Source organism: Alnus glutinosa, chromosome 3 (assembly GCF_958979055.1).
Source record: "Alnus glutinosa chromosome 3, dhAlnGlut1.1, whole genome shotgun sequence".
Lineage (NCBI taxonomy): Eukaryota > Viridiplantae > Streptophyta > Magnoliopsida > Fagales > Betulaceae > Alnus > Alnus glutinosa.
Window position 1 is genome coordinate 18719461 of NC_084888.1, and position 12633 is coordinate 18732093.

Below are 12633 nucleotides of genomic sequence, written 5' to 3' on the forward strand. Positions count from 1 at the left end.
GCTACCAACTTATTAACACCATTACCATTTTTTTTTTAATTTTTTTTGCTACAGTTATTTTTCCAGTAATTGATGTAAATTAGCTGGTAACTAACTGGTGGAGCAAGTCTATAAATTATGGTTGCATTTTAATAAAGTAGTAGTTTTTTTTTTTTTTTTTTTTTTTTTTTTTTTTTTTTTTCTTTCTTTACAAAAAAAATTAATAAAAAATTAGTAGTTTTTAGATAGCTAGGATGATCGAGTTATGCACACATTTAACGTCCATTAGTATAGACGTGACAACCAATGGGGTTAAAAATTGTTCTTGGTTGTACCAACACTTGCAGGCACAACTATTCTTCTTGGCTGTACCAAATCGATCGATAAAATGATTGAACGTGAGTATGTCAAAAAACTAATTGTACTAAAGGTAATTAAAAGAAGAGATAGTTCGAAACTTTGTAGGTGCAAACTTCCTTTTGGGGCCAGCCACTGAGGTTGTGTGGGGGGGGTCTTCGGTCCTCTGACCATCTGCCTGCGATTTAAGGCCCAATGCCAGAAATGGCGTCGGACATTGAGCCGGTGATTAGTTTGTAGTTCCTGGTAGGTGGTCACTACGCTCGGAAGGTTCGACTACCACTTTGTGTGGGCCAGTCGTTCAGTGAACGAGGTACATCATAGCTATAGGTACTGTGCGATACCCTGATCGAAAAAAAAAGAAAGAAAAGAAAAAGAAAAAAAGAGATAGTTTAAATGTCCTTCTATTCTCCTGTTCTTCTTTTATACAATATTTTTAGAAAATTAGTCATTAAATTTTGGGTTACGCACCTTTCTAGTCCCTGAGTTTTGGAAACTTTATTTTTTAATCCATGAGTTTCAATATGCATCACAGATGATACATAAGTTTTGTGAAATGATCAAATTAGTATATCGGTTAACTTCTCTGTCCAAAAACTAACGGCCCGCCACGCCACTGACACTTAGCACCACTAGAAACTCGACATCTGTCCAGTCAGATACATCAGCATCCACTTAAATTCCAAATCACCCAAACACCTCCACATCACACACCCACGTCATTTGTTTATTTTGGGGGGAAAATGTTTTACAATTTAAGAAACTTAAATTTGATTTGTATTTTTGTTGCTCAATGCTTGTTACAAGGCCTAAAAAATCTCTAGCCAAAACGTAATCGAATATTATTGTTATTATTTTCAAGAACGTAACTTTTAAAGTTGGAGAATGTGTTTTATTTATGAATATTTTTAACATTATTTAATTCTATTATTTAATATTATCAATTTTATTAAAACTTATTTATATACACTTCCTTTGATCTTAAAGTAAGTACGTACACTATTAATCTTACCTACGTACGTAGCTAGGTTATATATATATATATATATATATATATATATATATGTTGACTAATTAGTCATTAAATTAAAGTTCATTCACTTATGAGAGCCGCCAAGCACTACCTGAGAGTTGAGAGCCGCCTCCCTTAATGCTGATTATCTTGCTTGCTTTGCAGGGAAACTAGCTAGCTAGCCAGCTACCAACTTATTAAAACCATTACCATTTTTTTTTAATTTTTTTTGCTACAATTATTTTTCCAGTAATTGATGTAAATTAGCTGGTAACTAATTGGTGGAGCAAGTCTATAAATTAGGGTTGCATTTTAAAAAAGTAGTTTTTTTTTTTTTTTTTTTTTTCTTTCTCTTTCTTTCTTTCTTTCTTTAAAAAAAATTTAATAAAAAATTAGTAGTTTGTAGATAGTTAGGATGATCGAGTTTGGCACACATTTAACGTCCATTAGTATAGACGTGACAACCAATGGGGTTAAAAATTGTTCTTGGTTGTACCAACACTTGCAGGCACAACTATTCTTCATGGCTGTACCAAATCGATCGATAAAATGATTGAACGTGAGTATGTCAAAAAACTAATTGTACTAAAGGTAATTAAAAGAAGAGATAGTTCGAAACTTCGTAGGTGCAAACTTCCTTTTGGGGCCAGCCACCCAAGTTGTGTGGGGGGGTCTTCGGGCCTCTGACCATCTGCCTGCGATTTAAGGCCCAATGCCAAAAATGGCGTCGGACATTGAGCCGGTGATTAGTTTGTAGTTCCTGGTAGGTGGTCACTACGCTCGGAAGGTTCGACTACCACCTTGTGTGGGCCAGTCGTTCAGCGAACGAGGTACATCATAACTATAGGTACTATGGGATACCCTGATCGAAAAAGAAAAAAAGAAAAAAAAAAAAAGAGATAGTTTAAATGTCCTTCTCTTCTCCTATTCTTCTTTTATACAATATTTTTAGAAAATTAGTCATTAAATTTTGGGTTACGCACCTTTTTATTTCCTGAGTTTTGAAAACTTTATTTTTTAATCCCTGAGTTTCAATGTGCATCACAGATGATACATAAGTTTTTGTGAAATGACAAAATTAGTACATCGGTTAACTTCTCTGTCTAAAAACTAACGGCCCGCCACGCTACTGACACTTAGCACCACTAGAAACTCGACATCTATCCAGTCAGATACGTCGGCATCCACTTAAATTCCAAATCACCCAAACATCTCCACATCACACACCCACGTCATTTGTTTAGTTTAGGGGAAAAATGTTTTACAATTTAAGAAACTTAAATTCGATTTGTATTTTTGTTTCTCAATGCTTGTTACAAGGCCTAAAAAATCTCTACCCAAAACGTAATCGAATATTATTGTTATTATTTTCATTATTTTTATTATTTTCAAGAGTATAACTTTTAAAGTTGGAGAATGTGTTTTATTTATGAATATTTTTAACATTATTTAATTCTATTATTTAATATTATCAATTTTATTAAAACTTATTTATATACACTTCCTTCGATCTTAAAGTAAGTACATACACTATTAATCTTACCTACATACGTAGCCAGGCTATATATATATATATATATATATATATATATATATATATATATATATGTTGACTAATTAGTCATTAAATTAAAGTTCATTCACTTATAAGAGCCGCCAAGCACTACTTGAGAGTTGAGAGCCGCCTCTCTTAATGCTGATTATCTTGCTTGCTTTGGAGGGAAACTAGCTAGCTAGCCAGCTACCAACTTATTAACACCATTACCATTTTTTTTTTAAATTTTTTTTGCTACAGTTATTTTTCTAGTAATTGATGTAAATTAGCTGGTAACTAATTGGTGGAGCTAGTCTATAAATTATGGTTGCATTTTAATAAAGTAGGTTTTTTTTTTTCTTTAAAAAAAATTAGTAGTTTGTAGATAGCTAGGATGATCGAGTTAGGCACACATTTAACGTCCATTAGTATAGACGTGACAACCAATGGGGTTAAAAAATTTTCTTGGCTGTACCAACACCTGCAGGCACAACTATTCTTCTTGGCTGTACCAAATCGATCGATAAAATGATTGAACGTGAGTATGTCAAAAAACTAATTGTACTAAAGGTAATTAAAAGAAAAGATAGTTCGAAACTTCGTAGGTGCAAACTTCCTTTTGGGGCCAGCCACCCAAGTTGTGTGGGGGGGTCTTCGGGCTTCTGATCATCTGCCTGCGATTTAAGGCCCAATGCCAGGAGTGGCGTCGGACATTGGGCTGGGGATTAGTTTGCAGTTCCTGCTAGGTGGTCACTATGCTCGGAAGGTTCGACTACCACCTTGTGTAGGCTAGTCGTTCAGCAAACAAGGTACATCATAGCTATAGGTACTGTAGGATACCCTGATCGAAAAAAAAAAAAAAAGAAAAAGAAAAAGAAAAAAAGAGATAGTTTAAATGTCCTTCTCTTCTCCTGTTCTTCTTTTATACAATATTTTTAGAAAATTTGTCATTAAATTTTAGTTTACGCACCTTTTTAGTCCCTGAGTTTTAGAAATTTTATTTTTTAATCCCTGAGTTTCAATGTGCATGACAGATGATACATAAGTTTTGTGAAATGACCAAATTAGTACCTCGATTAACTTCTCTGTCCAAAAACTAACGGCCCGCCACGCCACTGACACTTAGCATCACTAGAAACTTGACATCTGTCCAGTCAGATACGTCAGCATCCACTTAAATTCTAAATCACCCAAACACCTTTACTTCACACACCCACGTCATTTGTTTATTTTGGGGGGAAAATGTTTTACAATTTAAGAAACTTAAATTTGATTTGCATTTTTGTTGCTCAATGCTTGTTACAAGGCCTAAAAAATCTCTACCCAAAATGTAATCGAATATTATTGTTATTATTTTCATTATTTTTGTTATTTTCAAGGGTATAACTTTTAAAGTTGGAGAATGTGTTTTATTTATGAATAATTTTAACATTATTTAATTCTATTATTTAATATTATCAATTTTATTAAAACTTATTTATATACACTTCCTTCGATCTTAAAGTAAGTACGTACACTATTAATCTTACCTACGTACGCAGGGACGGAGCCGGACATTTTAATGGGAGGGGGCCAAATAAATTTTTTTCTTAAGTAGGGGTTAAATTATGAATATATATGACGGCAAATTTTAAGTAAATTAAACATAACCCAGTTTTGATATTTTTATTATTCCCTTCAAATTAAAATTAATAAGCAAAATTGAAAAGAGTTTTTTGGAAAAAAAATAAAAAAGGTAAAGAAAACCGCTATCTAAAGATTCAGAAAATGAAATATATATATATTAAAAAAAAAAAAAGATCTCAGTTTCTGTACTAAAATTGAGAAATTTGAGTTAGATGAATTGTGTGTTTCTCGACGTTTTCGCAAGATTTTACTTGAATGACATGGATCTTAAAACTAATATTTTCTTGCTCATTTTGTTAGAACAATCCACTCTAACTAACACAATAGCCCACTAACTGTTATACAAAACACACTATATTCTACACAAAATACATTATGCTAAATGCAACACAACAAATGAAATACATATCTTCTAGACTTTTCTAATGCCATCTAGTTATATTGAAATGAATCTCTATTTCACGTTATCTTTGGCTACACATCCTTAGGAAATTGAACTTTTTCAGGCCTGTGACTCTTCAAATCCACATCTGTTTTCTTCCAATACTCTGATTTACTAAACCATTTTTATTTACTTTGAATAAAATCTCTACAACTTTGTAAAACTCCTTCCATTGTTACCATTCTCAAACATGCATGTCCGTTGCTACCGGCGAAATATTAAAAGAAATTTTTTTGACAATAAACTTATCGTTCCAAATGAGATGAAACTAGTTGAAGAGATGATAAAAAGGAAGGGACCAAGAATTGAGCCACAAAAATTTCTTACTATGGGCCAATAGGTAAAAAGAAACCTTAATTTTTTTTTCTCAAGAGTTGGGGGGGGGGGGGGGGGGGGGGCGCATGGCCCCCCTCTCTCCGTCATTGTACGTACGTAGCTAGGTTATATGTATATGTATGTTGACTAATTAGTCATTAAATTAAAGTTCATTCACTTATGCGAGCCGCCAAGCACTACCTGAGAGTTGAGAGCTGCCTCTCTTAATGCTGATTATCTTGCTTGCTTTGGAGGGAAACTAGCTAGCTAGCCAGCTACCAAATTATTAACACCATTACCATTTTTTTTTTTAATTTTTTTTGCTACAGTTATTTTTCTAGTAATTGATGTAAATTAGCTGGTAAATAACTGGTGGAGCCAGTCTATAAATTAGGGTTGCATTTTAATAAAGTAGGATTTTTTTTTTCTTCCTCCTTTAAAAAAATTTAATAAAAAATTAGTAGTTTGTAGATAGCTAGGATGATCGAGTTAGGCACACATTTAACGTCCATTAGTATAGACGTGACAACCAATGGGGTTAAAAATTGTTCTTGGCTGTACCAACACTTGCGGGCACAACTATTCTTCTTGGCTGTACCAAATTGATCGATAAAATGATTGAACGTGAGTATGTCAAAAAACTAATTGTACTAAAGGTAATTAAAAGAAGAGATAGTTCGAAACTTCGTAGGTGCAAACTTCCTTTTGGGGCTAGCCACCCAGGTTGTGTGGCGGGGTCTTCGGGCTTCTGACCATCTGCCTGCGATTTAAAGCCCAATGCCTGGAGTGGCATCGGACATTGGGCCGGGTATTAGTATAATGTCCGGGGCATTATTCAATAATTAAAGTATAAAAAATTTAAGTAAATAATTAGTTAAGTTAATTTAGTGTTATTAAAAATGCAAGAGAATATTTTTAAGTGTAAAGAAAATAAAATATAAAAGAAAATTTAAAAAGAAAATAAAATATAAAAGAAATTAGAAATGAAAAATAAACATAAAAGAAATTAATTAATAAAATTAAATAAAAAAGAGAAAAGAAAAATTAAAAGAAGTAAAGAAAAGTCAAAGTAAAAAAAAAAAAAAAAATTAATAAAGCATGTGGGGCGACCTGCGCCCCACATACTTAAATGAAGGGCCACCTGGCCCTTCACGAAAAAGAAGGAAGGGCCATCTGGCCCTTCCCAAAGAAAAACAAAAATAATAAAAAAGAAAAAGAAAAAAAAGGATCGTGGGAGAGAAAAAAAGAAACAGAGGGAGAATGCCTCTCTTTGGTCCTCTTTGGAGTTTTTCTACAAAATTCATGATCTACGAAAATCTAACTGTTCAAACTCAAATTTGACTTCGGTAAAGTGATCTACGAAACCCGATCTACGTTTCTACCGATTAGTTTGAGGTATTTTCTCAAACTCTTGGTCTTTAAGATTTTAGATTAAATCTAAAGATATATGAGTTTGATTTTATGTGTACATAGGATTTGTTGTGAGAAGCTTGTTAAACATTCTCCAAGTGTTGGATTTACATTTGGTGGAATTTTTGGTGAGTTTCTTCAAACCCTAATTTTTGGTATTTAATTTTAATTGAGTTTTTATGTGATTAACCCTTAGTAAAAGCTATTGGATTAATAATATTGTGTTTGGGATAATGTTTTATAAATTATGATTTATAGCTTAGAGATCCTAATTTGATAGGTTAAACTAATTTGGGTTTTTTAAGTGATTAAAATCTATATGAATAAATTATGCTAATAAGTTGGTAATTATTGTAAAAAGATTAGTAAACGTAATTTTAGGGTTAATGTTATTTTAATATGGTAGTGTTTTATGTGACCAGGATAATGAAAATAATTTTAGGGTTAATGCTATGGAGAAAATGTTAGTAATTTATGGGTTAGTGAAAATAATGGTAAGTTAACGATTAATGTTACAGGTAAATAATTAAATGACGATTTTAATATCTAACATTTAGTGAATACTTTGGGTTAGTGTTAATTGAGTTTTAATTAGTGTTTAGGATTTATGGGTAGGTGTTTGGAACCCTAAAAATATTATGAGATTTCCATGGGTTAGCTCTTGAGCAATTTAAGAGCTAAATGTGAGTCTAATATTAGAAGTTGTCAATAATGTGCAATGTATTGTTTTTACAGTAATGCATTGCTTGGTGGTGTCTAGGAGACCTAGTGCTTAATATCCGCGCAGCCAAGGTGAGTATTCTTCTCACTGAGAAACTATTATTTTCATATATTAATGAATTGCAAATATATATGTTTTATGAATCTGAACCAACTGTATGTTGAATATATCTGTTTTGGATTATTTGAGTACTTTTGAATATCTTGAAATTATGATGATGTTGAAGTATGTATATGATATGTGGAGTTTGAATAAATGGTGTGACTCTAGGATATGGTTGGGGATTTTTGTAGACTAGGGTTGCATTGTAAATGATTGAGATTTTTAGTGTGAGTTATAAAAGGGGGGACATGATGCATTGCGTGCTTAACGGCACAACTTTGGACTCGGCGATTTGAGTCTGGGACTCGGTGATATGAGTCTGGGACTCGGTAATTTGAGTCTGGGACTCGGCAATATGAGTCTGGGACTCGGTGATATGAGTCTGGGACTCGGCGATTTGAGTCTGGGACTTAGTTTCTTGAGCCAGGGACTCTGAGGACATTGCATATGCATACATATATCATAGTGTCGGTGTGTACTGTTTTTATGTTATGTATATTTCTATTTGCATGATTTAAAGGCATCGCGCTTTAGTATACCTAGACTGTACGCTATTGAATTAGGTGATGTAAGTGTCTTTTGACATGAAGTTACCTACATCTGGCAATGCTGTTTCTTTGTATTACTAAGTAAGATGCCATTGTTTTATGCTTGATGTACCTAGATTGTATGCTACTGGATTGGGTGATGTAAGTGTCTTTTGACATGAAGTTACCTACATCTGGCAATGCTGTTTCTTTGTACATTTGAGCCACCATTGTTAAGCTTGATGTACCTAGACTGTACGCTACTGGATTGGGTAATGTAAGTGTCTTTTGACACGAAGTTACCTACATCTGGCAATGCTGTTTCTTTGTACATTTGAGCCACCATTGTTTTATGCTTGATGTACCTAGACTGTACGCTACTAGTTGGGTAATGTAGGTGTCTTTTGACATGAAATTACCTACATTAGGCAATGCTGTTTCTTTGTACATTTGAGCCACAAAATACAATAGTTTTATAGTAGGTGAGAAGATATGTAGTTTCCAAGGTGGGATGATTGGAACTTCTATATGTGTTCGCAGCTACATAGTATGCTTTAAATATTTTCTTTTAGTCGGTGTTTGCTAAATCAGCTATGGGGATTTTCAAACAAAAGTTTATAAATTGGTAGCTGTTATAGTATACACGAGACTAAAAAATAAAAAGTTAGTTCTTTGCGAAAACTCATTGAATAGTATACCTCTGAGGTCTTAGTGTAATTATTTATGCTAAGGCGGTGGTTTCATAATTCCACCTGTAAGGATGCGGCAACCCCCGCAACCGTGCATACATTGATGCTTTGGTTGCTTTGATTGCAGGTTATGCGGATATAGATATTGACTCGTCTACCTAGCGTATAAGAAGCTATGATTGGAGCACATCACGACAGTCATAAATCACGGACTCATGTGTAGTCTGTATTTTGGGTATTTTATTTATGGCTCGTGTCCTACGTGGTTTACGTAGTTGTCGAGCCTGTAATTTGATATGTAATTATAGTAAAATGTTTTATAAGCTTTACTCAGTTAGACATATAAATGGCTCTTGTTGTTGATAACAGTTATGTATTAGATGTACTTCCGCTTTTGATATGTGTTCCACACATTAATATTTATATTCCGCTGTGTTAAATGTAACTCTGAATATCTGGTACATGTTATGAAACATGTACGTTATGTTGGCTGAGCGACAAGTAGTCGTGCTACTGTGAAGATCAATTTATGTATGTTTTTTTTTTTTAAAAAAAAATGGGTCGTCACAATTAGTTTGCAGTTCCTGGTAGGTGGTCACTACACTTGGAAGGTTCGACTACCACCTTGTGTGAGCCAGTCGTTCAGCGAACGAGGTACATCATAGCTATAGGTACTGTGGGATACCCTGATCGAAAAAAAAAAAAAAAGAAAAAGAAAAAAAAGAGATAGTTTAAATGTCCTTCTCTTCTCCTGTTCTTCTTTTAGACAATATTTTTAGAAAATTAGTCATTAAATTTTGGGTTACGCACCTTTTTAGTCCCTGAGTTTTGGAAACTTTATTTTTTAATCCCTGAGTTTCAATGTGCATCACAGATGATACATAAGTTTTGTGAAATGACCAAATTAGTACCTCGGTTAACTTCTCTGTCCAAAAACTAATGGCCCGCCACGACACTGATACTTAGCACCACTAGAAACTCGACATCTGCCCAGTCAGATACGTCAGCATCCACTTAAATTCCAAATCACCCAAACACCTCCACATCACACACCCACGTCATTTGTTTATTTTGGGGGGAAAATGTTTTACAATTTAAGAAACTTAAATTTGATTTGTATTTTTGTTGCTCAATGCTTGTTACAAGGCCTAAAAAATCTCTACCCAAAACGTAATCAAATATTATTGTTATTATTTTCATTATTTTATTATTTTCAAGAGTATAACTTTTAAAGTTGGAGAATGTGTTTTATTTATGAATATTTTTAACATTACTTAATTCTATTATTTAATATTATCAATTTTATTAAAACTTATTTATATACACTTCCTTCGATCTTAAAGTAAGTACTTACACTATTAATCTTACCTACATACGTAGCTAGGTTATATATATATATATATATATATATATATATATATATATATATATATATATATATATATATATATATATATATATATATATATATATATGTTGACTAATTAGTCATTAAATTAAAGTTCACTCACTTATGAGAGCTGCCAAACACTACTTGAGAGTTGAGAGCCGCCTCTCTTAATGCAGATTATCTTGCTTGCTTTGGAAGGAAACTAGCTAGCTAGCCAGCTACTAACTTATTAACACCATTACCATTTTTTTTTTCATTTTTTTTTGCTACAGCTATTTTTCCAGTAATTGATGTAAATTAGTTGGTAACTAACTGGTGGAGCTATTCTATAAATTAGGGTTGCATTTTAATAAAGTAGTTTTTTTTTTCTTTAAAAAAAATATAATAAAAAATTAGTAGTTTGTAGATAGCTAGGATGATCGAGTTAGGCACACATTTAACGTCCATTAGTGTAGACGTGACAACCAATGGGATTAAAAATTGTTCTTGGCTGTACCAACACTTGCAGGCACAACTATTCTTCTTGGCTGTACCAAATCGATCGATAAAATGATTGAATTTGAGTATGTCAAAAAACTAATTGTACTAAAGGTAATTAGAAGAAGAGATAGTTCGAAACTTCGTAGGTGCAAACTTCCTTTTGGGGCTAGCCACCCAGGTTGTGTGGGTGGGTCTTCGAGTCTCTGACCATCTGCCTGCAATTTAAGGCCCAATGCCTGGAGTGGCGTCGGACAATGGGCCGGGGATTAGTTTGCAGTTCCTGGTAGGTGGTCACTACACTCAGAAGGTTCGACTACCACCTTGTGTGGGCCAGTCGTTCAGCGAACGAGGTACATCATAGCTATAGGTACTGTGGGATACCCTGATCGAAAAAAAAAGAAAGAAAAGGAAAGGAAAAAAAGAGATAGTTTAAATGGCCTTCTCTTCTCCTGTTCTTCTTTTATACAATATTTTTAGAAAATTAGTCATTAAATTTTGGGTTACGCACCTTTCTAGTCCCAAAGTTTAGGAAAATTTATTAATTAATCACTGAGTTTCAATGTGCATCACAGATGATACATAAGTTTTAATAAATGACCAAATTAGTACCTCGGTTAACTACTCTGTCCAAAAACTAACGGCCCGCCACGGCACTGACACTTAGCACCACTAGAAACTCGACATCTGTCCAGTCAGATACGTCAGCATCCACTTAAATTCCAAATCACCCAAACACCTCCACATCACATACCCACATCATTTGTTTATTTTGGGGGGAAAATGTTTTATAATTTAAGAAACATAAATTTGATTTGTCTTTTTGTTGCTCAATGCTTGCTACAAGGCCTACAAAATTTCTACCCAAAACGTAATCGAATATTATTGTTATTATTTTCATTATTTTTATTATTTTCAAGAGTAAAACTTTTAAAGTTGGAGAATGTGTTTTATTTACGAATATTTTTAACATTATTTAATTCTATTATTTAATATTATCAATTTTATTAAAACTTATTTATAAACACTTCCTTCGAACTTAAAGTAAGTACGTACACTATTAATCTTACCTACATACGTAGCTAGGTTATATATATATATATATGTTGAATAATTAGTCATTAAATTAAAGTTCATTCACTTATGAGAGCCGCCAAACACTATGTGAGAGTTGAGAGCCGCCTCTCTTAATGCTGATTATCTTGCTTGCATTGGAAGGAAACTAGCTAGCTAGCCAGCTACCAACTTATTAACACCATGACCATTTTTTTTTTAATTTTTTTTGCTACAGTTATTTTTCCAGTAATTGATGTAAATTAGTTGGTAACTAATTGGTGGAGCTATTCTATAAATTAGGGTTGCATTTTAATAAAGTAGTTTTTTTTTTTCTTTAAAAAAAATTTAATAAAAAATTAGTAGTTTGTAGATAGCTAGGATGATCGAGTTAGGCACACATTTAACGTCCATTAGTATAGACGTGACAACCAATGGGGTTAAAAATTGTTCTTGGCTGTACCAACACTTGCAGGCACAACTATTCTTCTTGGTTGTACCAAATCGATCGATAAAATGATTGATCGTGAGTATGTCAAAAAACTAATTGAACAAAAGGTAATTAGAAGAAGAGATAGTTCGAAACTTCGTAGGTGCAAACTTCCTTTTGGGGCTAGCCACCCAGGTTGTGTGGGAGGGGGTCTTCGGGTCTCTGACCATCTGCCTGCGATTTAAGCCCAATGCCTGGAGTGGCGTCGGACATTGGGCCGGGGATTAGTTTGCAGTTCCTGGTAGGTGGTCACTACGCTCAGAAGGTTCGACTACCACCTTGTGTGGGCCAGTCGTTCAGCGAACGAGGTACATCATAGCTATAGGTACTGTGGGATACCCTGATCGATAAAAAAAAAAAAAGAAAAGAAAAAGAAAAAAAGAGATAGTTTAAATGTCCTTCTCTTCTCCTGTTCTTCTTTTATACAATAATTTTAGAAAATTAGTCATTAAATTTTGGGTTACGCACATTTTTAGTCCTTAAGTTTTGGAAACTTTATTTTTTAATCC

At 33.5% G+C, this 12633-nt stretch overlaps 1 long non-coding RNA gene across 1 annotated transcript; it reads left to right on the forward strand.

Annotated features, from left to right (window-relative positions):
* The first annotated feature begins 6433 nt into the window (after positions 1-6433).
* LOC133862419 (uncharacterized) lies at positions 6434-9109 on the forward strand. The gene is made up of 4 exons (XR_009899221.1): positions 6434-6660; positions 6739-6803; positions 7411-7467; positions 8842-9109. It is a non-coding gene; the product is annotated as an uncharacterized LOC133862419 (long non-coding RNA).
* The last annotated feature ends 3524 nt before the right edge of the window (positions 9110-12633 follow it).